Source organism: Coturnix japonica, chromosome 1 (genome assembly GCF_054131305.1).
Source record: "Coturnix japonica strain WE chromosome 1, WE-NBRP24, whole genome shotgun sequence".
NCBI classification, from domain to species: Eukaryota; Metazoa; Chordata; class Aves; order Galliformes; family Phasianidae; genus Coturnix; species Coturnix japonica.
This window is the reverse complement of record NC_140663.1, coordinates 108,961,942-108,988,681: the sequence shown is the minus strand read 5'-3', so window position 1 is coordinate 108,988,681 and position 26,740 is coordinate 108,961,942. Positions and strand designations below refer to the sequence as shown.

Sequence of the window (26,740 nt, the reverse complement as noted above, 5' to 3'; positions counted from 1 at the left end):
TTCAATTTTTTGAAAACTAGTAGAGGTCTATTTAAATGGCGCCTTGCACACTACTCAGGCTGGGTACCCTGAGAACATGAAGATTCATCCTACTTATGATAAATGATCCCACGACCTCCTATTTTTTCCTCTCACAGCTCTTCATGCCAGGATGCATAATGAAGTATAGAAGATAAAGCATTTCTTGGACGTTTTGGTAACAGTGAGTAAAGCCTGCAATTGATTGACATATTTAAAAATATTTCTGGCCTAACATCCTCACCACACAGTTTCTAAAGGAGGTATGCATCATACAAACAGCATGAAGGGATTTTTTTTTTTTTCTCCCATTAAAAAAACCAAGCCATTCTGAATAGTGCTGTGGGAAGCATAGCCTGAAGATTTTTCTAGCCTCACCTCTTTTGGATTTATTGGAATATCTATAAAACTACTTTTTTCATTTCTTTTTTCTTTTTCTTTTTTTTTCTTTTCTTTTTCTTTTTTTTTTTTCATCAGAAACTGATGTTGAGAGGTGATGAGTTTCTACCTACCTTCCTTGAGAGAGACACTTTGAAGCATGCACTCGCACTGAGTTCAACCCAAACACAGCAGGCAGTTCCACTTTCACTCCAACAAGCATCTCACATTTTACACACTAGTGCAGAAGTTAGAGCACTAGCCAAGGAGAGAATGTACCTGAATTCCACATATTCCTCAGGCTGAGAGAGAGCCAAGACAGCTTTCCTCTCCCAAAGGATGCTCTGCACTGAGTAGTAACTGCAAGGTTGTTAAGGATTTTTGACTGCTTTTTTCCAGCATTCTCCTTAGAAGAAACATGGGAAGCTCAGCTAAAGCCAAACCACCATAAAACATACAATAAATACTTCTCTTTCTGTAATGTTCAGGGAGTAGTGATGAGATACTAGTCCAAAGGATTCTACATCAAGTTACAACTGTGCTAAGAAACAAAATTGCTGCTGTCAGTTATTTTCAGTTAAAGCAGAAGTACAGCAGGGGGAAATATTAAATGCTTTTGCAGTGCCCTGATGGCCATGATTCAAGAGCATTATTTACATTCAGTGAAAAACCATTGTGTGAATCTTACAAAGTAAAGCACATCAGCTACTATAGGTCTTCTCAGGCCAGCCTGCCTGCCCCTGAGGTGGCAAAGCTCAGAACATCAGCATCTTCACACCTGTGAGTAGCACTGAGGGCCCCTGTCAAGCTCTTTATGGGGCCAGTGCCCCCACATCTTGGCCATGTTATTGTCTTCTCTGTTCTCCACCCTATTTGGCCCCACTTTGACCCTACTCATCCAGACGGAGGCTATAGGAAAGAAAACTTGTGGGTAATCTAACCCTAGAATGTCAACTGACAGAGAGACTGCAGCCCTTTGCAGACAATTCTATAGAAATATTTATTGACATAAATCTGAGAAAGGCATGAAAGCTTGTAATATTGCCTCTAACATCAATACGGTTGGGAATCCCATGCCTTGCAAGATTATTTACCAGAGTTTTATGAGATCTGAAAGGAGTCGAGCTTTTTTACTATCAAAATACAATATATATATATATGTCTTTCAATGAATGATTTACTCTAAATTCATTTATTATTTGTAGTAGCTGCAAGTGCTCCAGCAGAAAAGAGAAGATAGATTTAGAAGAATAGCCCAAACAATTTAATGTTACTTTTAATACCAACAAGCTGAAACTGGCTACATTAGACTGTCGGATTTTGCTTCTAGCTCGGAAACATTCTAAGAATGGACATAAAACTATTGAAAAGGGCTGCAGTCACTGAACCTGAGTATGAATTTATTTTTGCATTCATTAAAAGAGCATAGAATTATCAGGACTTCTCAAAAGATTTGGAAATATCTAGAAGTTAGAAATATATTAGAAGTATCTATTCCTGTGTTCTGTTTGTTTGTTGTTGATTTTTTTATTTTTTTTTTTCCTTTCTAATTTGGATGAAGATTACTTAGACATCCAGAGTGGTAAATTTTCATGTTTATGGATCATGTGAATTTGAATTCTAATCATTTAGATAGAAATCGTATAATATCTGTTGTCTTATTCATGAGGTGCATACAGTGAGTGCAAAAGGAGTGTAGATGATTTTCTTCTAATTTCATCAGTATCCTAAGATGTGGAAGAATGAAAAGAATCCACCAGGCTTTAGCAGGGGATAAGAATCCCTTCAGGCTTGATGTTTCAGATTGGATTTCTGCTAAAGTTATATCTGTAATTTAGAGTTTAATTAGTACATTAGTACATTCAGTTTTCAGAAGATTCTCAGTTTTATGGTGCTGCTAAAACTTAAGTTAAACTGTAGTTAAAGCTGCAGTTAATCAGTAGTACAATAATCAACCAGTCTGTATGCCTGGGTCATATTTTTCTTACATAAATGCAGTTCTGCAGTGTCTGTACATGAATGCCATGTAGCGATCTGGACAGCCCTTGTAGGTGACTAATCTGTCCTCAGACTGACCCTGAAGTGAGGTGCTGCCTTCTGGAACAGAGCTGCCTGCTTTACCCAGAGACTTCACTTGCAGGCAGCTGAAAATAGATAAGGGTTCAGATCTCCATGTCTTGAGAGAAGAGCAGACATTTTTTCACAGGCTACAAGTGAAGCTTTATTCTTATTTTAGTGATTTCTGGTTATGTTAAGCTTTATGAGAATTATGAGCAGCTCAACCTTTGGAAAAGAGCATCCTTGACATGCCACAGCTTTTAATTTGTAAGTCTTCAAAGTAAAGAATACAGTTCTGACTTATGCTTCTTACATTTTCTTGCTCTGTTCATGTCTTCCCTGTGCTGCTTCATGATACTGCTTTTATAGCTCATATCTCTATAAAGACAGGAATATACACATTTGTACTCATTTAAATTGCTCATGGAGAAATGACATTCTGAACCAGAGCTATAGCATTTTTCAAGGTTAGTATCATACATTTGAAGAAGCACTGAAGAGCTGTATTTGAAACTGCATTTACTAATGATGAGCAGTCACACACTTGCATGTTGCGTCATTGGGTAGGATTCTTACTTGTCTTTATTAGAAGTCATGTACTGATAATGCTGCAATCCAATTTCTGGTTCTCACACAGACATATCTTAAAAGTACCAGTCACTTCTTGAAATTGGGTCCCCTTAGGAGCCCACTATGAAATAATGATACCCAAAGAAGGAATCAGAACCTTAAGAGTTATCCCAGTCCTTTCATGATTAGGCTACAGACAAAAAAGTTTCTTTAATCATTATGCTTTTATAAGGATTTCAAATGGCTGTTTTGAATATATATAGTTTTTCATCGACACATTTTGAATATAGGATTCCATGAGGCTTGTAGCAATAAGACCATTAAGTATTTGTGTGTAATATGTGAAAAGATCAAAGTGTAAGATGAAAAGAATAAAACCATGGCTGTGTTTGATGCTTGTGTAGTGTGGCAAATACTACAAATTGAAAATGAGGATTGACCTGAAATACGATGTTTGGGAATTTCCCCCACACATTAACATGAGTCTACCTTTTAATGAATTAGATGTAAAGTTTTATGGTGTTTCATGTTCATGGCTCGTTTTCCTTTCCTTTCAAGACTCTTAGGACATATTCTTCACAATTAAATAATAATTTAAAAAATCAGGTGATAGTTTTAACTTCAAATAACCATGCATCATTCTAGCTGCAGACTTATATTTCAGTCCCTAAATTCTGCTCTGTAGCAGAATAATTTTGCCTTATCTTTCAACGCAGCTCAGAGGATATAGCGTTATTTGTTAAACTGTTGTTATAATCTAATCAGTTAAGATCTTAATGTGTAGGCTTTTAGCTATTTTTAATAGAGGGAAAAAAAAAAAAAAGAAAAAAAAAAAAACCAACAACAACAAACACCAAGACATTTATGGTTCAGATTGTGCTTTTGGTAACATTAGCATCAATTGTAAAAGTGAAATCAGGGTTTGTTTGTTTGTTTGTTTGTTTGTTTGTTTTAATAATAATTCAGGTTTTCTTATGAATGAAGGAAATTGCAGTCCTAAAAAAGTCATCGCTGCTAATCAGAACTTGTAAAATAATTCATTCTGTTTTATGACATCTCAACTCCAGTCAAACAAACAGAGCTAGAAAGAACTGGAAACTTGATTGACTGTTTAAAGGAAAAGCTGTCAGTTTGATTACAGGCAAGTGAATAGACACACTGCTAAATGTAAACTGCATTTAATTTCATTATGCAAGCAGTTTTAATAACAAGTCACAAATAAGTTATGCAAACTTAAATACTGGCTGCTACTGCATACAGATATTCAACATCATTGAGTGGGGGCTTTGGAGTCATAGCTGCTTTCATTGGAAACTTCTAAACTCATAAGGAAATAAAAGGTAATTGCAAATGACAGAGCAATGGAGGGAAAATTAAAAGTAACACAAAAAATGCAATATTTCAAACAAAAGTAGTAGAGGCGACTTTTAGTTCAAGTAGATTAATAACAGCAGGTTCTTGCAGTGGTGTTAAGAAATGTTTGTAAGGTTCTTCTATTTAAATTCTTGCAGCATTTCTCTATTACCTGTTCCCTCTGGCTTCATTTCCTTTGCCTGTTTTTTTTTTGACATTCAAAACAATTCATTAAGTGCTGTGAATGTTTGACACAAAGCTTGTACATGTTCCTTGAAGGCATACCTGAAGAAGGAGGAAAGATATATACTGTTCCCCTACTCCTTGCTGCCTGGGGCAGACAACTCAACCCAAACTCAGCAGAGTTCAGCTTCATTTCATCCCATCCCAAAAGATGCCATAGCATCCAGAAGGTGTAAGGTGGGCTTTGCAGCAGTGGAAGTAGCTTTGTGTGCCTGAGTGTTGAGGGGAGATCAGAATTGAGCTGGATTTGCCAAGTCAGGAAACTTGTCTCTTGTTGCCTATTCCCTTCTAATAACTGGGGAAAATACAGAATTACAGTGCCTGAATGTGTGTGAGACAAAACCCAGGAGGAGAAAATGAGATGAAGATAGGAAGAGATGATTGCTATGGGCCATAGTATGACTCAATCAGGACAACAGTTTGGTTGACTTTCCAAGCACTTCTAAATGCAGAGGGAGAAGGAAAACGTCAGAGGTGTGGCAGAAGGTTTTGCACTGAAGAATACTGAAGCTGCCTGTATTAAAACACTGCAATCCTAAAGCAGTAGGTTGTACATTCTCAGAGACGCTGTTATGTTCAACACTAAGCTATTCTGTTGCAGGCTTTGTTCGGTTGGCTTAAAAAAACACAACAACTTAGTTGCTGGAGGGTAAGTGAGCAAGCCTTAGAGATCAATAATCACAATCTGATTAGATTCACTGTGAAAAAAGCAGAGATTTTTCTCAAGCTGAGGGAAATTACGGGAAGAAATGATTATTTTCTGCCTGGAAGTCTCATTTTTTCTGGCTTCTCAGAGGACACTTTAGAGATTTATATTATGTGATTAAAAAGCCATGGATGTACTGTTGAAAAGATGTCATGTTTTGCAAAATGCCCCTTTTAGTTCAGTAGCAAAATGAAGTGATGAGTTACACCCAAAAAATGTTACAGAAAGGAAAGAGAAGCATAGGCAGCAGTCAGCATTAGCTGAGAGCACAGAAAAATGTAAAAGGTAACACAAAGGAAAGTACTTGGGAAAAAAATAAATCACAAGGTAGCAGAGTGAATGGTGATAAGGAATTAAAACTATATTAGGAAAGAAAAAAGAAGAAATCTTGGTAATACCATCACAAGACAAAGGAAAGGGAAAAAAAAGTAGTATTGTTAATAAATTGTGCATTTTTTTATTTACTTATCTATTTATTTATTTATTTTGCTTGAAAGAAAGCAAAATAACCTACTAATCCAGCAAGAAAGGTAGATGTGCTTATTATTCAAAAAGAGACCTCTAAAAGACGGTATATTCACTTACCAACTGGTTTTGAACTAGCTGGCCTGAGTAACCATCAGCATAAAAGAACTAGTCAAGGTGACCTGTGATTGATGTACAGACAATAACTACCGTTAACTAAATTTCTGCAGTGTTCAGAGCTGACCAGAAGCCTGTCCTGAATAGCTACACACCATGGCTATTCTGATTTCAAACGCAGACAAATAGGGAAATGAATTAATAACAATCAGAATAATGAAAGTCACTCAACATAATTTAATGGTAAAAAGATTTGTCAAAACAAACCTGATTTCACACTTTAGTGAAGTTACTTGCCTGTTGATTGCTGTACTATACATAATAGTTGTAATGAATGTATTTTTAGTTTGTTATCATGATATGCATCCCCACCCAAATACTAGAAAGTATTAACAATGTGACACTGAAATGTTGAAGAGTTGGCAAAACAGCAGATCTCCAAGGGCAATCCATGAAGGCATCTCTTAAGTGGTTTTCAGAAAAATTAGCACCAAGTGATACTCTTCATTTGTGTCCTAGAAGCAAATATAAAATCATTCCTAATACAATTTGGCTGGTTTAAGTCTACACACAGGAGTGCATCTAATGATGTTTGCAGCAATGAGGGTAAGGCACTGAAAGAGAATGTTCTAGATGAATGGTAAGCTGACTCCAAATTGTTTTAACAGAGCCCAGATAAAAGCTACGTGCGGGGGAATAAGGGATGCTGGCTACACAAAGAGATAAAGTGCCTTGTCCCAGCACAAGAAAGTCTGAAAAAGAAGAAAGACTTAAGGATCTTAAATGAAAAACTGGATATTACTGTGAAGTAGGAAAAGTAGAAAGAAGCGGTTCTGGTACCTACATTTAAAAATAAAAATAAAAATAATAGAAAGAAAGAAAGAAAGAAAGAAAGAAAGAAAGAAAGAAAGAAAGAAAGAAAGAAAGAAAGAAAGAAAGAAAGAAAGAAAGAAAGAAAGAAAGAAAGAAAGAAAGAAAGAAAGAAAGAAAGAAAGAAAGAAAGAAAGAAAGAAAGAAAGAAAGAAAGAAAGAAAGAAAGAAAGAAAGAAAGAAAGAAAGAAAGAAAGAAAGAAAGAAAGAAAGAAAGAAAGAAAGAAAGAAAGAAAGAAAGAAAGAAAGAAAGAAAGAAAGAAAGAAAGAAAGAAAGAAAGAAAGAAAGAAAGAAAGAAAGAAAGAAAGAAAGAAAGAAAGAAAGAAAGAAAGAAAGAAAGAAAGAAAGAAAGAAAGAAAGAAAGGTCTCATATTTGTGGGAGCACACCAATGATGAAAATGATTGACAAAGGTTTAATTAAATATAATTAAATATAATCAAGAAAGTATTAAAAATTCTCACAGCAAAACACTAAGAGTGTCTGTTTATCTTGTTAAAGAGAGCATTGAGAAGAAATGTGGATCTTAAGAAATGATCAGTATTTCAAGAGTCAGCAGTTGAATAGCGAGGCCTAGCACAACCAGCTAAGAAATAAGGCACAAATTTCTAACAGCAGACCTTGACCATGGGAGCAAGGTATTAGAGGAATAAACCCAATGTCCCCAAGTCCAGATTAAGTGGCTTCCTGAGAGCTGTGCTTCAGTTAACCATGAGTAACAGGTCTCAAGGCAGGGATAATGGGGTCAAAATTAAGTCTTTGTGTGCAGACAGACTGCTTGTTCAAAGAATCCCCTCTAATCTTAAATACTAAAGTCTAGCAAGACAAAAAGATTACTGTCAGTAGGAGAAATGCTGAAAGTAACTATCAAAGGATGTTCAAGGAAAGTAAATTACAGAGACAATACTGGGAATTACCCCATCTGGGTAAATAACCGTACAATCTTTGATTCTGCAAAGCTCTTAAGCGTATCTTTGACTTTATGTTGGTTTTTAAGTCCTCCAGGTTTCAGTGGAATTTAAGTATGTATTTAAGGTTAAACTCTGAATTCAAGATTAGTTCAGTGAAAATTTTGCCCAAACATCCAAGACTTGAAATTTCTCTTTTGAATCTGTAATGATGGAAAGAAGAACCAGACTGAATCCCATGCTTACAGCAACTTAAGCCTTTCCATAGCAAATAAATGTTTAAACCAGAGATTTGTCAAAACAATCAAATGGGAGGAAAATAAAGGCAAAAGACCACGTATGGGAATGAGTTTTTGAGAACTTACTTGAATCTCTGTAGACTGAGTGAGAAAAACTTGCAAAATGCTTAAAATGTTGGTATTTCAGTACATCCCAGAATGACACTTGGTCTTTGATAAAATCAACATGTGCTTTCACCAGACTCCTTCATCCTCAGTCCTTTTTTATATCTTGAACTGATATTTCAGTTCAATCTCCTAATTAAAGGCAGCAGAGAGCACAAGGTTATATTAGTTGTAGCTCCACTCTTTTCTTGCAGAAGAACACACCAAGAATTTCAAGTTTTCTGGATTGGCTTCATATCGCTCTTCGGCCATCACTGAGTCATGGACTCCATTGGCCATCACTTCAAGTGGAGAGTGAGGGATGGCTGGAAAATCTCACTGCTACCATCAGTAGCTCAGCTTCGTTTTAATGGACTGGGATGAAAAGTGGAAAATTATATTCCTAAAATATATTGCATTAAAAACAAATAGAAGAGGAAGGAAAGGGAGAGGGAGAAGGAGAAGGAAAGGCTATGGTCATAGCTATAAATAATTACAGTTCTTCAAATATGTGATAAATATTGTTCAGTCACATTTTTCTGCAGTAACCCCCAAAAATGTGTAGGCAACGATCCTTACACAGAGAAAAGTCTTTGATCATGTGAGAATCAGATTGGGAGCTCAAGCAGCTAGATGGAAAAGTTTGGTAGAACATAATATCAATCATTTGGAAACAAAATACTAGGGAGTATAGGTTGGATGATTTATCTGCCTCTGTGCTCAGATCTTACTGTCCTTAGTGCTGGAGAAGAAGATATGTACACACCTGTACGTGCAGCCCTGCAAAGATGGGCGCATTACTTCTGCCTCCACCCTACAGAGGCTGGCACGTGCAGCTGAGTTCATTCTGGAGAGGCTGGGGATCCCTCCAGCCCTGTCCCTGCAGTGGAGCAACAAATTTTAGCAGTGCAGGGAAGGTATCAGTATTGAACCAGTAACTACTGGATTCAGTAAAGTATTTAACTATTCTAGCTGTTTGTGAAGTTATTATGCTTCTAAAGTACAGATTAGCTTCTGAGACCACCTCAATCTCTTTGGAAATCTGCAGAGTATACTCAGAAAGCACATCGCTTTTATTCTTAATTAAGAACTTACATGAAATTATTTAACCTGAGATCTCAAAATGCAATATGAAAGTAGCTAATGAAAATGAAAATCCAGTCTGCATCTGTAAAGAAATCAGTAAGGCTTTTATGTAAAAGGCTTCAGTGAAATGTTTCTTTATAGTACTGAGGAAGTCCATGCTATTAGGCTAGTTATGAACACAATATTTTTGTTTCAGAGTTCCTCCCAGTGTCTTACCTAGCCTTGTTACTTACATTCTTTCCACATAATTCCTAGTTATCATTCACAAACTGCCTCAATGAAACTAATAATATCATTCAAAGGATGTCTCTAGACCCTGTTTCCTCTTCAGACACATTTCTCAATTTAACAAAAACAAAGCAGTGCTGAAAAATACCCCCAAACCTTATAGGATAATGTATAGAAAACTCAATCAGGGGAACTGTAAAGAGACCTGCAGAGAACTATGAGGCCTGCAGAAAATACTTTTATTTTTTAAAGGTTTGTCATACTTCTACTTTCCTGAGGCTACTATTGTTTCTTAAAAATATTGACTACACATTTTTTAACAGATTTTTAAAAATAGTGGGCAAGATTTCTAGAATAAAAATGTCTATTAAGGACTTGCAAGATGTAAAATAAGAGTGATATTACCCTTAGATTACTACATATCTCCCTTTCAATGTATTTGTCAGCTTCAAGTTTTCTTTTCACTTTGAATTTCTACCATTTAATTATCAGGGAGCGTGTCACTGAATGCAGAAAAAAGCAAACAGGTTTATGCTAATCACTGGGTTTCTTTTCCACACGAGAGCTAAAAGTCAGGGCTGCTTAGATGGATAGAAATCCTAATAATCTAGAGACAACAACTCACATCTTCTATTTCTATGACGGTGCATTTATTCTTGTCAAATATGTGAGAATATATTAGCATATCTTCAATTTAGATGACAACTTTTCTTTCTTGCTTTTACAGACAATTTAATCTGCTCCAGAACTTCCAAAATGCCTTAAATGTCTTCTGTTGAAGTCCTGTGGAAAACTCTCACACACTTGCAGCATTGACTTCTGTTTTTCTGGGGACGCTGCAGTGCTTCAAAACACTGGGACCTGTCTCTCCATACCATGCCTATCTTATGTGAAAGGCAAACCAAAATCCTAGTCATATTGTGTTTAGGGTGTCCAAAAAATGCTATTTCAACACGAAACTCCCCTGAAATAACACATTATTTTTTATCTGTGTTTCTAGGGCATCTCCTGACTTCCTTGAAGTTTAATCTCATGAAGTTCAAAAAGTACAAGTACAAAGTCCTGCACCTGAGGAGGCACAACCCTACGCAACAGTATATGCTGGGGCACCCAACTGGAAAGCAGCTCTGCAGAACTGTCCGTGGTGGATGCTGACTTGAACTGAGTCAGAAATGTGCTCTTGCTGCTAAGAAGTCTAACAATATTTTTGGCTATACAAGGTACAGTATTGACAGTAGATCAAGATGTCAATCAATAAGGGACTGGGGCATCTCTTTGAGTAAGGCTGAGAGAGTTGGGACTCACCTCATAAGGCTCAAGGGGAATCTTAAAATATCTGAAGGGAAGGTGTAAAGAAGGAGCTGGGTTCCTAGCGGTACCTGCTGCCAGGACAAGATGCAAAGGGAACAAACTGAAACATAGGAGGTTGCCTCTGTATGTTAGGCAGCACTTCTGCTCTCTGTGGGTGATGGAGCACTGGCACAGGCTGCCCAGAGGCTGTGCTGTCTCCTCTGATATCTCCAGAAGCCTCTTGGGTGTGCACAGAGTGTCCCTGCTTAATCAGCATTGGACAAGATTACCTCCAGACATACCCTCCATCATCTAACACTCTATGAATGTATGACTTATGATTTGTTCTGATATTTAGTTTTCAGTTACTAGAAAACTACTTTTCTGAGGTTTACATAAGAGATAAGACTAAGAATTGAAAGATGATTTGCTTTTAAGATTTTTTTTTCTCCAGAGTGGAACATAAAAAAGCAAACCTTTACTCTCTCTCATCATGTTGATATGGAAATCCAGTGAGGGAGTCCTGAGAAATCAGAAGCTTGGCTCTTCCTGTCAGCTTCCCAGTCCATTCTTTGATAAGTCTACATTGACAGAAATACAATATAAAAGTAATAATAACACAATAATTACAATAACAAAGAATGTACTGAGAGAATATGGTCTATTTATAGATTCATCAAGTCTTCATTAGTTCTTTAAAACTTGAAGTGGCTGATACAGTATGATAGCCACATATTTCTTTTTTTGTTAATTGCAATAACTTTAATTGTTTTAACATTATCACTATGAATCTTAGCTAGCTGTCAAATTGTTAGAAAACTTGAAAACTGGCTGCTGTGAGGCTGAATTTAAAGTAATATGGAGCAGATGCAAATTTTGCATGCTTGAGAATCAAAAACAAGCTGTTTGGTGCATCTGTGATGTCTAGTATCACAGCATTATTTGCAGTGATTGACACACTTGGTTAATTGCCAGGAACAGCTCTGTGCCTCCGTATTGCAGAGGTGCCAATCTCTTCTGATAACTGATCACAGCACATGTGACAATGGCACAAATTTTTATCAGGGGAGGTACAGACTGGGCATTAGGCAAAAATTTCTTTACCATGAGGTCAAGTACTGGAACAGTTTTTCTGGATTTTTTTTGGGTTTTTTTTGTTTGTTTGTTTTTTAATTTTTGTACTGAGGAGCATAACCCAACTCAAACAGGCAACATGAAATGATGCAAAGAGGCTCCGTGTTTGCAAATGCTGGCTCTTTTACTCTCTCAGACACAAAGAATTGTTGCAGTCATAAAAATTATCAGCATTCGTCAATAAGAGTTAGAACCTGGAGGATGGCTTAGATTCATCTTCTAAATAAACACCTATGTTTCATGTTTATGCTACAACAATAGTCTAGAGAATGTGGTAATGTAATTATGATTTCCCCCTCCCTCTTCAAGTAAACACTGAGACTCTGATGTCTGACCTTTCCTACTTTTGGATAGAGTTGCAGAATCAAGACTATCAGATGAAGCAAGTACACATGAACACAACCTACCATTTGACAGCTGCCAGTCAAAAGGTCTGTGAAAGAAACACTGTCTGCTCCCTGAAACTAAAGGAAAGTGCCATTTAGCCGCTGCAATTAATGGAAAAAGGCATATAATGCTATCTTAGCATTTGCTAATTAAATTGATCTCTTTACCTTCTGGTTAAAAATCAATATTTTTTGTAATTCAGATGTAAACCAGGGACTTGATTATCAGCAGTACCAATGAGCAAATTCAGGCTACCTGTACTTGGTTTGTCTTGTGTGATATTCAATATCACAAAGAAAAGTGAGAATAAACACAAGCACTACTACTTGCATATCAAAAACCCAACCAACTATGTTAGAAACAAACTATTTCCAGAGAAATGGTTTGGAGAAGCTGCTCCTCTTTGAGAAAACATAACACTGATGGGACAAAGCCTGGAAGACTTGCATTTCACATCATTACCAACTCCATATGCAGTAACGGCACTAAACCAGCAGCACCTGGGCTGAAATATGGAATATTGCTCTTCCCTTCAACACATTATTTCTTTGTTTCAAAGGAAGAACCCCTGAGGCTACATAAATACCATTCCTGGTGGCAGAGAAGTTTTGGCAGACTGGAAGAGAAAGGTACTCATGTTTTTCCCTCCAACGACCCTTTCCCAAAGTTTGTAAGCATATGCTGTTGTAATCCTACGACTTATAGTATGAAGGCTCTGTAGTTAGCAGCTCTACAATGAACTTTTTTCTTTTAATGAGAAATACATTTTAGAGCCTCATCATCCCAAAGCGGTTAGCAACTGTCTGGCAACACTGTTATTGATTTCTGTGAAGGATTATCACAAGATCCAAGGGATAGAAGACTTCTCTCATGAGGACAGGCTGAGAGCTGGGGCTCTTTAGCCTGGAGAAGACTACAAGGTGTCCTGATAGCAGCCTTTCAGTATTTAAATGGGAGCTCCCTCCATCTGTTGTGGGGCTGCTATGAGTAAAAGAGCAGCAGATAACCATTACCACAGAAAGTCAGAAGGATCATGAGGCCCCGCTTTCACAGTCTTCTGGGGAATGTAGTTTCTTCTCTTTGGTGTGTGGAACTGGGGCATTAACACTTTAATTCCCAGTACACAACATGATGCTATGATGTGGAATACCAATGATCATAAAACCACGACATTAGGAAAGAAGGACACAGACTCTTTAGCAGGGTCTGTAGTGACAGAACAAGGGGAAATGTTTTCGAGCTTAAATAGGGTAGATTTAGGTTAGATATAAGGAAAAAATCTTTTACAGTGGGCGTGGTGAGGCACTGGCAGATGTTGCCCAGATATGTGGTCGATGCGATGCCCCATTCCTGGAGACTGTCAAGGCCAGGCTGGATAAGGATGTGGGCAACCTGGCCTAGCTGTTCATGTCCCTGTTCATTGCAGGGGAGCTGGACTAGATGACCTAGGAACTAAGGCTCCTTACAGCTCTAAGGGTTCTATGATTCTATATGCTGGGACATCATTTTCTTGCTTAGCCTAGAACAATTCAGCAGCTCACTAATAGTCCATACATTAGCTGTGCAGCAGTGTATGCATCATAATTTTAAAAAGTTCTTCCTTTCTAAATCAACTTTATTTCATTGTTAATGAAGCAATTTCTACTCAAGAGGCATACTCAAACCCTCCAAAATTGCTTTCTTATATAGTGCTAATATACAAAGGCAATTAGGGAAAGTGAGTGAAATATTTGAGAAGTGGAATTTGGCCTTGTGATGTCAGTGATATGGTGGCACTCTGTCACATAAATCAGTAACAAAACCAAAATGAGCTGCTCCAGGTACAGATGCAGCAATTTTGCAATTTATGAAGCCATGCATCTATCCAGTACACATGATATGAAACTGAAATTTCTCATTTGCACACAATGTAAATGTAAGAGGTTGGTGTGTTTGGTGGCCTCAGAACACATCATGAAACCTATGCACTTGTGCTGAATTAACAAATATGGAATATGCTATGTTTTTAATAATATAGGAAATTGGGCGAGCTGTGGTATGACTTTATGCCAAAAGAGATGGTTCCACCAGAATTCATCTGAGTCACTTTCTTGGAAAAGATCAAAGTAAATTTTATAAAGGCTTTTACTCTTCACTGTTTAATCTGTGTCCAAATAGAACATTTAGAATAAGCTGCCTTTGGTGTTTTGAGCCATGGCTTGCAGCACCAGCTACCAACCCTCAGCTGAGAAGTGTGTGAGGGAAATTAGTACAGCTCAGCCAGTGCAGCTACCACAGAATCACAGAATGAAGTAGGTTGAAAGGGATCCCAAAGATCACAGAGCTCCAACCCCCTATCATGGGCAGGGTTGCCTCCCACCAGCTCAAGCTCCCCAGGGCCCCATCTGACCTAGCCCTGAGCATCTCCAGAGATGGGGCATCAGAGAGTCTGTCCTCTTATGCTGTCCCTAAAATATCACACACTTTCTGCTGATACTAAGATTTCTTAATGTTCAAGTTGTTGGAATTTATTCATTCTCTCTTGGTGACCTAAGACAGCGACCTGCACTGAAAGCTTTGTGCATTTCTGTTACTTAAAAGTCTAGTATTTTTCAGAAGAGGGAAAAAAAAAATCAAATTAAAAATGCCTATAATTCTTAAAGAAAGCACAGAAATTACAAGCACGTTATAACCAAGATGAATTTCATAACAATAAATTCCATCAGCACAATTTACCTCAGGCTGATAGTTTAAGAACTTGGACAGGTTAAATGATGGCAACGGAGTCATTATAGCTGTGACAATGCAAGAAGGTAAGTGAAGAAATTGTGTAGGAGTGGCACACGTATTATTATAGCTGTCAGAAAAATCAGTGTCATTGGCCTCCCTACGGGAACATTCCCTGTGGGTGGAGGCCCAGTTTCACCGGTGTGGGGGGGGGGGCAGTTCTCCGTAAAGAGCAATTGCTGAGGCACCTGAGGGCTTAGTTATGCACCACTGACTTTTTGGTGACTTGTGGTCAATGTCTGATTTGTGGAGGTAATTGTGTGAGCCCATGGGAAACTCAATAATTGCTAGGTTGCTGTTGCTTGTTTTCATTGCAGCACCTAGAAGGCTGAAGCTAGTATGAAAAAGTGGTGATTAATGGCCTCACATTGAAGCCAATGAGTGAAACCAGACTTTCAGTCCAGATAACTGGGAGGTCACCTATAAGCTTGAATAACCCAGCTTAACCCACCTAATTAATTCAACAACATAATTAAGTTAAACTGGGAACAAATGTCCTCCACCACTTGTTTTTGAAAGATTTCTACTACTAATTAAGCTTGGAAAAAGATCACATTAGAAAACCTCACCAAAATAGCTTCCATTTGCAAAACTTTTTTAACCTGTTTCATAGCTCTCTATGTTACAAAATATCCCTTCTGGTACATCAGTGAATTTGGATTGCTTTTCTAGTACCTGTGTTTCTTTCAGATGTTTTCTGTATTCCAAAAACTCAGAGAAAGTAATTTTTCATCAATACACTGAAGAATTTGTTTAGACTGTCATGTCAAAAAAGCATGTTGCTAAGACCTCTTCAGGTAAGACCTTTAGATTTGGTTCAGCAAGTACAAAACTGATTCCGTCGCAGTGATATGAGGGTTCTTTCAAAGTTGATTTTCAGTCCTGGGAAATAAAACCCCACTGCTTGGAAAAAGTCACTTTTAAAAAGAGGAAATCCATCGCATGTGTGTTTGTAAATGAATTATGCCTGTCTTTTATGTACTTATACAGCCTTCATCTCTAGAAGAGATAATGTAATTAAAGTTAACCTGTGACCAAAAGCTGAAAATGTACTTTGGGTGGAAAGATAAAACAATCATCCATAATATTCAATATATTGAACTGGATAACTGCATTTGCTTCAGAGCTCAAGGACACCATGACATCTATAATTAGAACAGCTCTCAAAGGACGTAGGCATGTTATTTCAATTGAGATAGGTGACATTTCTTTTAAAAGAGACCAACATGAAAGTGTGAATTCTTTTTAACCCTTCAAGGAACATAAGTAAAGGACAAGTATGGCCAGTTCTGATTTTGACTTTACCAACTTAAAACAGGCATACATCAGAGAAAAGTTGGATAGTGTAGGCAATAGCTGTATCTGGCTTTTAATCTATAATTTTGTAGTCCAGTGCCAGCTGAAGATTTACTTTAATTGATTGAGGTGTCTCAGCATAAACAACCTTTCTGGAATAATTTCCTCTTCATTCCTGAGTGTACCAGTAAGGATTTCCCTATTCTTCTCTCCCAAACTAAAATACAACACCCAGATATCATTGCATTCAGCTTAAATGGCAAGGCTTTGGTAGCCGGAGAGATGCACAGGTGGTCTCTGTGAGCAGAGCTCAGCACTACCCCAGTGAGGCAGGAGGGCTGAAGGAGCTACCATCCTTGGGGACCTGTGTGGGTCAGTGCTTGAAGGGTGGCTCCTGTTGTACAGAGCCATGCAGGACCAGTGCTTTGAGAGCTACAGCATGTGGGAAGCCCATATGGGATCAGTTTAGGAAGGCTGGCATTCTGCAGGAGTGGCCATAGAGCAGTGGCAGAAACAAAATGTTACAGACTGACCTCAGTCCCCATTCCCCATTCCCCTGCCTTTCTCAGGAATGTTGCTTTAAAGGGTAAAAAAAAAAAAAAAAAGTTGGGCTGAAAATAAATTTCCTTGCATGCCAGCTTGTCCTTAGAAATCAGACAAGCTGGAGGTGACTAGGCTTAGATTCTGAGTGATACCCAATTTGGCACTTCAAGTCTGGTCTAGTTCAAGATACTGAACTATCATAATTACAGATGCACAAATAGCATGATGTACCTTCAGCATCTTCATGTTTGAATGAATTAACATGGTCCCCTTGTGTGGAGTTTTTCGTTGTGTTCAATGAGAAGTTTCATGGCTAGCTTAATGAATAGTGTTTTATTGAAACAACATATTGCAGATTCTTTTGGATTGCTAGTGATAATCCATAGGCCCTGTCTGCAGAGCATGTGTAAGTATCAACAATGTGAATAACACAGCTGGCTGCAAATGTTTTAACTCATGCAATAAATCTACACAGATTTCCAAGTTTCCCAGGGAAGCATTTGATGTACCAGCTCTGCAAATCTCACCCAACAGGTGTCCCTTGGTGGGAAGAGAAAGGCTCAGCACATCAGCTTATCTCAGAAGTCAGTGATGTCTCCCCAGCTTGTCTGCAGTGACATCTCTCCCAGAGTTCTTTTTCTTTTAAGCCGTTTTATACTACTTTTTTACTTTCAAGTGGAGCTTGAGTAACTCCAGTTGTATGTATATTTTATTGTGACTGAAGTAGGATCTTCTTGTTTTGCTTTTAAAGGTATAGGCTCAGTGAGAGGATCTTGGAGGCAGCTAGCCTTTGAGATGGAAGTGTGCTTTAATATTATAATGAGGTTATAATGAGCAAAGTTCACCCAGGGATGTGATTTCAACAATAACACTCTCCGTGCTGTTTCTCTTAGAGAACACCAAGCTCCTCTGCGTTGGCAACTCCAAGGCTGGAGGTCATGGCCTCAAGTTGCACCAGGGCAAGTTTAGGTTGGATATTAGGAAGAACTTCTTTACAGAAAGGGTCGTTAGGTACTGGAATAGGCTCCCCAGGGAGGTGGTTGAATCACCATCCCTGGATGTGTTTAAGAGCTGTTTGGATGTGGTACTCAGGGATATGGTTTAGTGGAGGGTTTTTAGAGTTAGGGTAATGTAGGCTGATGTTGGACTTGATGATCTTCAAGGTCTTTTCCAGCCTGGGTAATTCTATGATTTTATGATTCTATGTTGCCTGAGAACCATCATGGAACAAAGCACATTCACTGTGCTCTGCTCTGGAGGTTCCCTCAACTCTTCACTTCTTCTTAAGAGGGGGACATCTCAGTAAGTCACTTCCTACAACTATTCTGTTGTAGGAAGGAAGTAGAAGAGGGTGGATGAGTTTGCTTTGCCCTTGACAGTAACTGCTAAGGAACCTCCCTTTCATTATCTCAACCGACAACCCATTTTCTCCTCCTGTAAGGAAAGAGTGTGATGGTAAAGAGTATTATCACTGTTAAACTACCACAATAATAAAACTGAGACACTACAACAGAGTCTAATTCTGACCTTTGAGGAGATATATTATTTAAGAAACCACTCATTCATTTAGATGGGGCACAAGAGAGGTTGTGTCTTCTAGAGACTGACAGCTGCATGATGGGCAAAGGTTTGAATCCTGTCCAAAACAAGAAATATTGAAATGGCAGATATTTTTCTCCTTTCCTTAAATATTTTAACTTAATTCTGCATCTGGATAACAGAAATTCCCAAGGCAATATCTCCCTGTATGATTCAGATACGGGAAATATCTGTGAGTTTATAATAGGAACTGCATCTTTGTACAACAAAGTGAAATAATATGAGTTTATAAAGCACATGAAAGCTCATATTATTGAGTATTATCCCAGTATTATCTGCAATACAGCCACAGTGATACAAGAAAGAAATTGCCCAGCTCTTAAGTGCATCTTACACCTGCAGATGAATCTGAAACAAGTTCCTGCAAAAATACCAAGTGAAATCTTATCTCACTTTCTAGAGGGACACTGAATTTGGAACATCAAATAGATACAGCTGTTCGAATATTAAACTGTTGTCATGCTTTTAATGATTAGACTGACGCTATGAACTTAATATAATAAAGTGTGTTGACTTTAGACATTAATCCATTTTGAAGCTTGTACATTATGCTATAGCATACAGATGGGACACAGGCAGTTTTGGCTAACATCCAGAGCAGCAAGCTTCCAAAGAATCAATACAAAGTAAATTCTACTGAGAATGGTGCAGACTCTAGAGTTGTGATGGTGTAGCTCCAGTGGCCTGAGGGTGTTTGTGAAGCAAGGTTTCTGGGCAAGAAGCAAAACTGTTTACTGGGAAAAGCAGACAGGCTTTTGGCACAACAGCCCTTCTTTTGGGAACACCGGCTCCTCTTCAGGCCTGAAATAGAAGCATCAACCCACTTGCTATATAAAGGTCGAGAGTGACTGCTCTGAGCTGAGTTTAATTCCATCAATCAATTAGACAAATCTGAAAGGAAATGCAATTGGCACTTTGGGAACAGAGCAGGATTTCAGCAAGGGAAGAAGTGATAATGTGACAATCTCCCATAGGGAAGAGAAAGAAAAATACCACTGATTATCACCTGTGAAACATGCAGATACAGATTAAAATAAATAAATTAAATTCTAGTAATTATCAAAGCATGCTAATATTAAGTGGCACAAAACAGAAATCATTTGAGCTGGCATATGATTAACAAGGAAGGCATTTTATCTGTGTAATGCAAGAAGCTATTTAATAGATTATTTTGAGGAACATATAAAATATTGGAGGGATGATTAAGATAACTGAAGTGAACTAACCACTTTAAAGCTTTCTTTGGAAGAGCTGTAAACCCTCTATTTGGGACACCACATGGCTATCCCCACACTCTAACAGGGCAGCTAAATCAGCAGACATTCAGCAGCAAGGTAGTGTGGTCAGGCTGTGGTTGGACCTGATGAATTTAAAGGTCTTTTCCACCCTGAGCAATTCTATGATTCTATGGTTTTTTTTGCAACCAGCTTTAGGGACAGAAAAGATCAACTTTCAGTATCAAACATATTAAAAATAGATCTTTTCCTCAAGACCTATGCTATAGTGACATTTTATTACCCTCATCAAACACAAACTCAAGTGGTTTCAACCATGCCAGTCTAAAGGTCAGCCAAAGCATCAGGGCTATGCAAAGAGGTGGTAGCTGGGGATTGCTTTCTGCAGCTCAGTGCCAGACCAAGAGGAAGGGGCACCCACTCTCAGTAAGGTTACAGCAGACCAAGGGGCTGCCACATGGCATTAACTGTTGTGCTTGAAGTTGCAAGTGACTGCTGTCACCTTAGAGAAGCCCATTATTCAGTTGATCTTGACAAGAGGGTACTGACACACAGCTTCTCTGGAGAAAGTTCCTGAGAAAACTGCAGATGCTCTGGGAGGCTGCAGAGCTGGGCAGGTGCCCAGCTTGTATCATATGAAGCACTGTGCTACAACTTTCATCATACATCCTTTGAGAAGCCTTCAACTAGGAAATCTGCATCTGCAACACATGGTTGTGCTGGAGTGTGGGTGCAAGTAGGTGAACTGCAGAAAGCACATTCCCTTTGAAGCTCCTAACACATAATACCCCTTGACAGCTCCTGTGACTGTTACAGAGCAGGCAAGAAGGTTGGTTACCTCCTAAAAAGCTGGAGCAAGATCCACCAGAGCTTGTCTGCCAGACTTCAGCTGACATCAGCTTCAGATGCTTTTGGAATGCAGACCTCCTGCATTAAGCCGAGATTCACAAAAGCAATCGTATAAAAGCTGTATGCTTTTACAAATGGGTTTGAAATTATTTAACAGTAATAGATAGAGTAAGGCAATAATAAAACCACTGTTCAGTTTTGTGCACATCTCCTTTTCACAGCAAGGAAATTCTTTTGAGAGGGAAATAAGAATAATAAAATGGAATCACGCTAGGCCACCTTTTAAAGTCAGTTTTAATTGCAGAAATATCATCTTTAATTGTAGAAATAGCTTGAACTCTGAAGAGGGGTAATATGATCAGTCTTTCGCTCAAAGTAATTAGATGAATTCAAAAAGAGAGATGATTAAAGGCACATGAATTAGTCGTTAGACTCTGTAAGATCATTACTTGTCTGTGCAGCAAATGAACAAAGCATTTTTCATGGAAGTGAAATAATACGCCACAAGAAGAGGAACTTTAATTAGCAATTAGTATGACTCCTGGTCCAACAAGGCAAGCTGGTCATGGTCATTACACATAAGTGAGGTGGATGAACTACTGGATGGGAGAAACATAGTTCACGATTTACACAGATATTTGCTAACTCCAAATTTATGTGTTGTTGGTTTTGGGGTTTTTGTTGTTGTTTCCTGTATGTGGGAAAGGTTACGAACAACTCTGGCTTAAACACAGCCTTGACAAATTTATTCTGAAAGGCAATGGTCTTTGCTGTGTAACAGTGTCATCTGATCTATTCCTAATTATGACAGAGCTGGTTGTCTGCACCTTCTTCCATAATCTGACAGTGAAAAAATTGGAGTCCTCAGCTGCTTCTCAGACAAACACAAAGCTGTAATTTCACCAAATAGCAGCAGGACATTCAGAGAAGAGGATCTAACAATGCCTCCAGCACAGTAACCCTCAGGACCTAGTTCAAGGAATGATCCACAGGTAAGAGCAGAGGCCCAGAGGCTCTGACCTCAAACTTCTGTGGGCAAGTTGTGTACGAGGAGCAGAAAGAGGTCAAAAACAGCTTCCTACTAAGAGTGGAGGCTTGCCAGGAATGACAAGTGAATATGTAGCAGCAGCTTTCAAGGAGGATGCCAATGATTGGGTCTAAATAGCAATGATTTCCAAGGCTGGTGACTCACTCCAAGTGATGGGCATCCTGGCATGAAAAAGTATGGCACAAACCCCAAGAAGCTGTGACTGCCTTTGGGACTGAACACTTGGCTCTTATTTATGTGGTATCTGAATCACTTTGCTGAGGATAACCACACAGTGTTTTTTCTGGTTGATTTGTTAAAGCAATCCTCTGTTACTAACCATGCTCCTGAGCAGTCAGGGGAACCCAGAGCCACCACATGGTACATTGGCCAGGAAACCATACCCTGGGTCTGCACAGGACAGACACATCCCTGCTGCTCTGCCACTGCCTATGGGTGAAGAGGGCAAGGCTAGCCTGGCTTTGCACCACAGAACCATAGAATATCCTGAGTTGGAAGGTACTCAAAAGATCCACTGAGTCCAACCCCTGGCTCCACACAGCATCACAGAAAATCAGACCCTATGTCTGAGAGCGTTGTCCAGACACTCCTTGAACTCCAGCACTTGGGGTTATCCCCACTGCCCTGGGCAGCCTGTTCCGTGCCCACTGCCCTCTGGTGCTTTGCTTCTTCTACCAAATCCTTCTACATAACCAAATTTGCTTTCCCAGTGGCAATTGGACCCACACATTCTGTTCCTTTGGGCCTGTCAACCCCTATCCTCACCAGACTATGCAGATCCTGATGTGGCTTCTAATGGGACAGATGTGTTACACTATGCCCTTCTGGCAGAGGGCAATGAGCAGCACCACAGCTTGAATGTTCCTCCTTGCTTAGCACACTGCCTAAATAAAGTGGTAACTGCTTAAACATTACTTATTCTTTCTAAATTTGTTCTTGGAAACAGCTAAAAAATCCTACCTAAGGCAGAGGCATGTGTGGCAAATTTCAGCTTGAGCAATTCTGTGTAGCAGTAAACTGCTGAAAACAGGTCTAATGGCAAATATTAAGCAACATTAGCCACAGGCAGTTTTACTAGCTCCAACAGTGATATGTGGTATTTTTTCCATAAATACTGCATTGAAGCACTGTATTTCTTTCTGCTAGCAGCAAAACCCAAAGCTAACTTTTTGTATGCACAACCCTAATTGAAAGCAAAGTAAGTTAAATGGATTCTGAGCAGCGCTAATAATAGCTGGTAGTTATTTCGCAGTAAAAAATACTGATATTTTCTCAGTTTTTAATAACTATGTTTTCCTGCTGTTTGTGATAGTGAGAAACTTCTAGTAACAGCGTAGCATTTCCCATGCAATCATTCAGCAGGCCTCAAATGAGTCATATATAAAAACATGCCAAACAAAATCACTGAAATGTAATTGTGCTGCAGAGAAACAGATATAAAGGGGGTTGACTTTAATTTCCCTTTGGTGACTTTGCCTCAGTCTCACTCCTTGTGAAACTGTTCTGCAAGTGTTTCAACTCAATCATTTTCACAGTGGAAATGGGCAAATGGAAAGAGAGCGGTAATGATGGACAGTATTGATTTCTAGGGAATATATCACACTAATTTATCCTCTTTTAGCTTTATCATTTATAAAGATAGTTTGTAATTCTGTTGATTTTATCATCTAATTTTTTTTATTTTTTTTATTTTTTAATGATGTCTACCAATATCATGTGTTTCGGATGAAAGCAGCCTGAATTTGAATGTAAACGTTGTAGGCAAATTGTGGTCAGATACTGAGTTTATCTCAAATTGTTTTGGGAAAGCTAAAGTTCTTTGAAAAATTTCAAGCTGATTCCTCAGCTGACCAATATCCTCACTCCAGAGTCTGGATTAATGGTACACTTCATGTGCCCTTAAATTTTATGAGACTAAAAATCACGAGAGTTTGAAATAGCCTCCTCCTGCTTCTCTCCAAGAACAAAATTGTTAGGTTATGTGTGCAGAAAAAAGCAAGGAAAATATTCCTGTGGCTAAGCCCATAGTGATATGTACCCAGCTGGGGACACTGAGTGACTCTCCAAGAAGTCTCTCTCTCCAGCAGAAGGCCAGAAGTGCTCAAAGACCAGGAGACTAGTGCATAGCCTGCCTGGGGAAGACGCCCATTTTCTGTGATTCAGGAGCTTGTCCTACCAGAATCACCACCCTCTGGGATATTCAAATATTTGAGCACTGGAACAAGCTGCCCAGAGAGGCTAAGGAGTCTGGGCAGAAGGAGGAGATATCTCCTCCTTCTTTGGACATACATATTCAAGACCCATCTGGATGCCTACCTGTGTGACCTGCTTTAGGGAACCTGCCTTAGGTGGGTGTTTGGTTTAGGTCGGTTCAGCTCAGAACTGTATTTCTCTGCTCTATTCAGAAGCACTGTTTTGTTCAGAAGTCCAATGAACTGACTGTCTGTTCTGATGAGCCCAGACCACAGAGGAGAATGAAGACTTACACAGCTCCCCTGTAGTAAAACGCTGATGGAAAAAAAACCAGCTTTTTATACCAAAATCGTTCTTACAGAACTTGCCCATGCAATTCTAATTAGAAGTAGGAAAATTGTAATGAAACAAAACCATGAATATTTTAAAAACAATAGACTCTTGGTGAAGTATTTCAGTTTGATTCTTCTCATTTCTTCCCTCCCTCCAGCCTTTTGCCAGTATTGTTTAGGGGACTCTGAAATGCACAAATGGTGGTCTCCCCACCAAGCATTGGCTGTGACTTCCCCTCAGCCAGCTGTGGTCAGAAAAGATGCCAGGCATAAAAGCTCCTACTGGCAGAACAATCTGTGAAGTCTTGCCAGGACAACTAGATGTACCCCTTACCACTCCATAGCCTCTGGCATGAATTTCTAGTGAATTGCTGCTGCCCAAGTAATCCTAAATGGTAGCTGACACCTAAAAGATATACAAAAGATTTCAGTTCAGTGACAATGACATATCTTTGCACCTAACCTTGTCTACCATCTCCACGGTAGATGCTATGCAGTATGGCTGAAGTTTGCAGTCATGATCAAATGTCATTTTCATAGGTGATATCAGTCTTTAAGTATACAAGCATGTTAGACATCTCATAGAACAGATAGCTGCCTCCAGAAATTTGTTAATGTGGCTGAATATAATAGGTGCTCAACTTCCACTTAAATTATCCAAGTTAGGCACTTAGCCTGCCTAGTCATTTTGAAACACATTGCTCAATATGCATTTACACAGACAGATGTCTAGCTACCTTTAAAACTTTCTCCATTAAAGCATAAATCTCCATACAACCTCCTGAACTTTGTTTGTGCTAGGACTACCTCCTGATGGATATATAGGCATCTCCATGCTCCCTTCACCCTCTGAAATCTACATGGAATTATACAGGTCTCCTTCTGTAGCTTTCAGAGCCTGAGCTTTTGTGCATAAATCAGTCTCGAAATTGGAGCCTTTTTATTAGACTATCTGGATTTTTCTTCAGTTAAAGGAAGCAGAGTACAAAAATGACTCTGGCATTTGTGACACCAGCAGAAAATTAGCTGGAAAGTACAAAAGCATGTAGTTATAAATAAAGGCAATGAAGAGAGAAGATTCTATTAAGCACTGAAATGATCATGAGCAGTAACAGTTGCTTGCTTTAGGCTCTTTTAACCACATTTTTCCATTCCAGTTCACATCCGTTAATTTAAAGCAAGTGTGCATTTACTCCACTATACTACAGGGTTGGGGTTTTTTGGTGGTTTTTTTTTGGTTTGGTTTGGACATTTTCCCTTTTTAAGCTGTAATTGTTGCCATAGTTATCACAAAGACATTTGAAATGCAAAGAATGCTCAGAATTTATTTGTTTGTAGTTCAGTCTGAAACACGCTTAAAAATCTCAAAGCCTGTAGACAACAGCCCTTGTAAATGAATGCTCTGCTCAGCCACGTTCCACGAGTTTGTTCACAGGGAGCCTGCAGGGTGAAGACTGCGCTTGGCATATGAGGACGAGATGCAGGTGGTCAGTATGCAGAGGATGCATTGCTGTGTGCAGGACTCACAGCATTTGTCCATGTGAGTATTGGTTTCTCAACCTGTGAAGGGTTCTCCTGGGCTGCCATGCTGTGGAAAACAATGCACATCTTCCATAGCAACAGGGGAGGGTCTGCAGCTCTGCACCCCTGTTAGCACTGAGAATCATAATATCACAGAACACATTAGGTTGGAAGGGATCCCAAAGTTCATATAGCTGCAACACCCTGCCATGGGCAGGGCTGCCCCCCACCAGCTCAGGCTGGCCTTGAGCCCCATCCAACCTGGCCCTGAGCACCTCCAGGGTTGGGTCACCACAGCTTCACTAGGCAGCCACATTAAGAGTATTGCACATTAAGGAGGAAAGGCAGTTAACAGTCTAATGGTTAGCACAAATTCCTGAGAACTTGGACCTGGCTGTCAAAATGGCTACATTTCTACACTGAACAGTCATTGTGGACTGCACACAATCCTGGCAATGGGTAACACATCCAGGACAATATTTTCCTGTGTTAGTATCTGTACGAGGCCCTTCCTTAGAGAAGTAATGTTTTGACAGTTTTCAATTCAGGGTAGCTTGAAGCTCAGAGAATAATGTAATCAGTCTGTGTAGTGGGAAACCAGAGACTTGATGCAGGCATCCAAGATCTCCACTGGCCTTCAGAAACCACCTGGCCTTCCCCCTGCTTAAACAGTAGAATTGACCGTTTATTTTAGAAGAGCTTCTCTAGACCACTATAATTTAGGTGCAAGGTTTACTTCATGCACGTCCATCTCTTTTAAGTTCTCGCCTTAATTGATTATCCCAGCTGTCTCTGAGCAGATGCTGCCAGAGGAGCTTTCCTATCCTTCTCTATTCATGTGCTACCAGCCCTGCCCCACAGCCCTTCTTGCTGGCATACATAGGCAACAGAAGGACTCCCATAGCTCTTACCCTGCCATGAGGAGAAAGCCAACTGAAGTCATCTCCACCATGGGCATTCCCAGTTGGACTCCATGCAGCTAGTTCTTCAGCATCACCCTGACTGAGGTCTTTGCTTCTATTTTTTTGTTAACAAATAGCATTAAGCTGAGAACGCTGGAATCCCTGCTGGGCCTTTTGCTTTTCCAGAACTGCCATACACTGCCTGGCACAGCTGCAGTGAGATTTTTCTGAAACATAAAATCAAGTCAGTGTAGTACGTTCCC

At 39.2% G+C, this 26,740-nt stretch overlaps 1 protein-coding gene and 1 long non-coding RNA gene across 6 annotated transcripts in view; both read right to left on the bottom strand.

Moving 5' to 3' along the window:
• The window catches only part of LOC107324988 (uncharacterized), a 364,407-nt gene that overhangs the window by 134,352 nt on the left and 203,315 nt on the right, over nt 1-26,740 (bottom strand). The gene's annotated exons all lie outside the window — the stretch shown is intronic.
• On the bottom strand, nt 25,360-26,589 carry LOC146762643 (uncharacterized). The gene is made up of 2 exons (XR_014946941.1): nt 26,487-26,589; nt 25,360-25,642 (listed from the first exon to the last, which is right to left on the bottom strand). It is a non-coding gene; the product is annotated as an uncharacterized LOC146762643 (long non-coding RNA).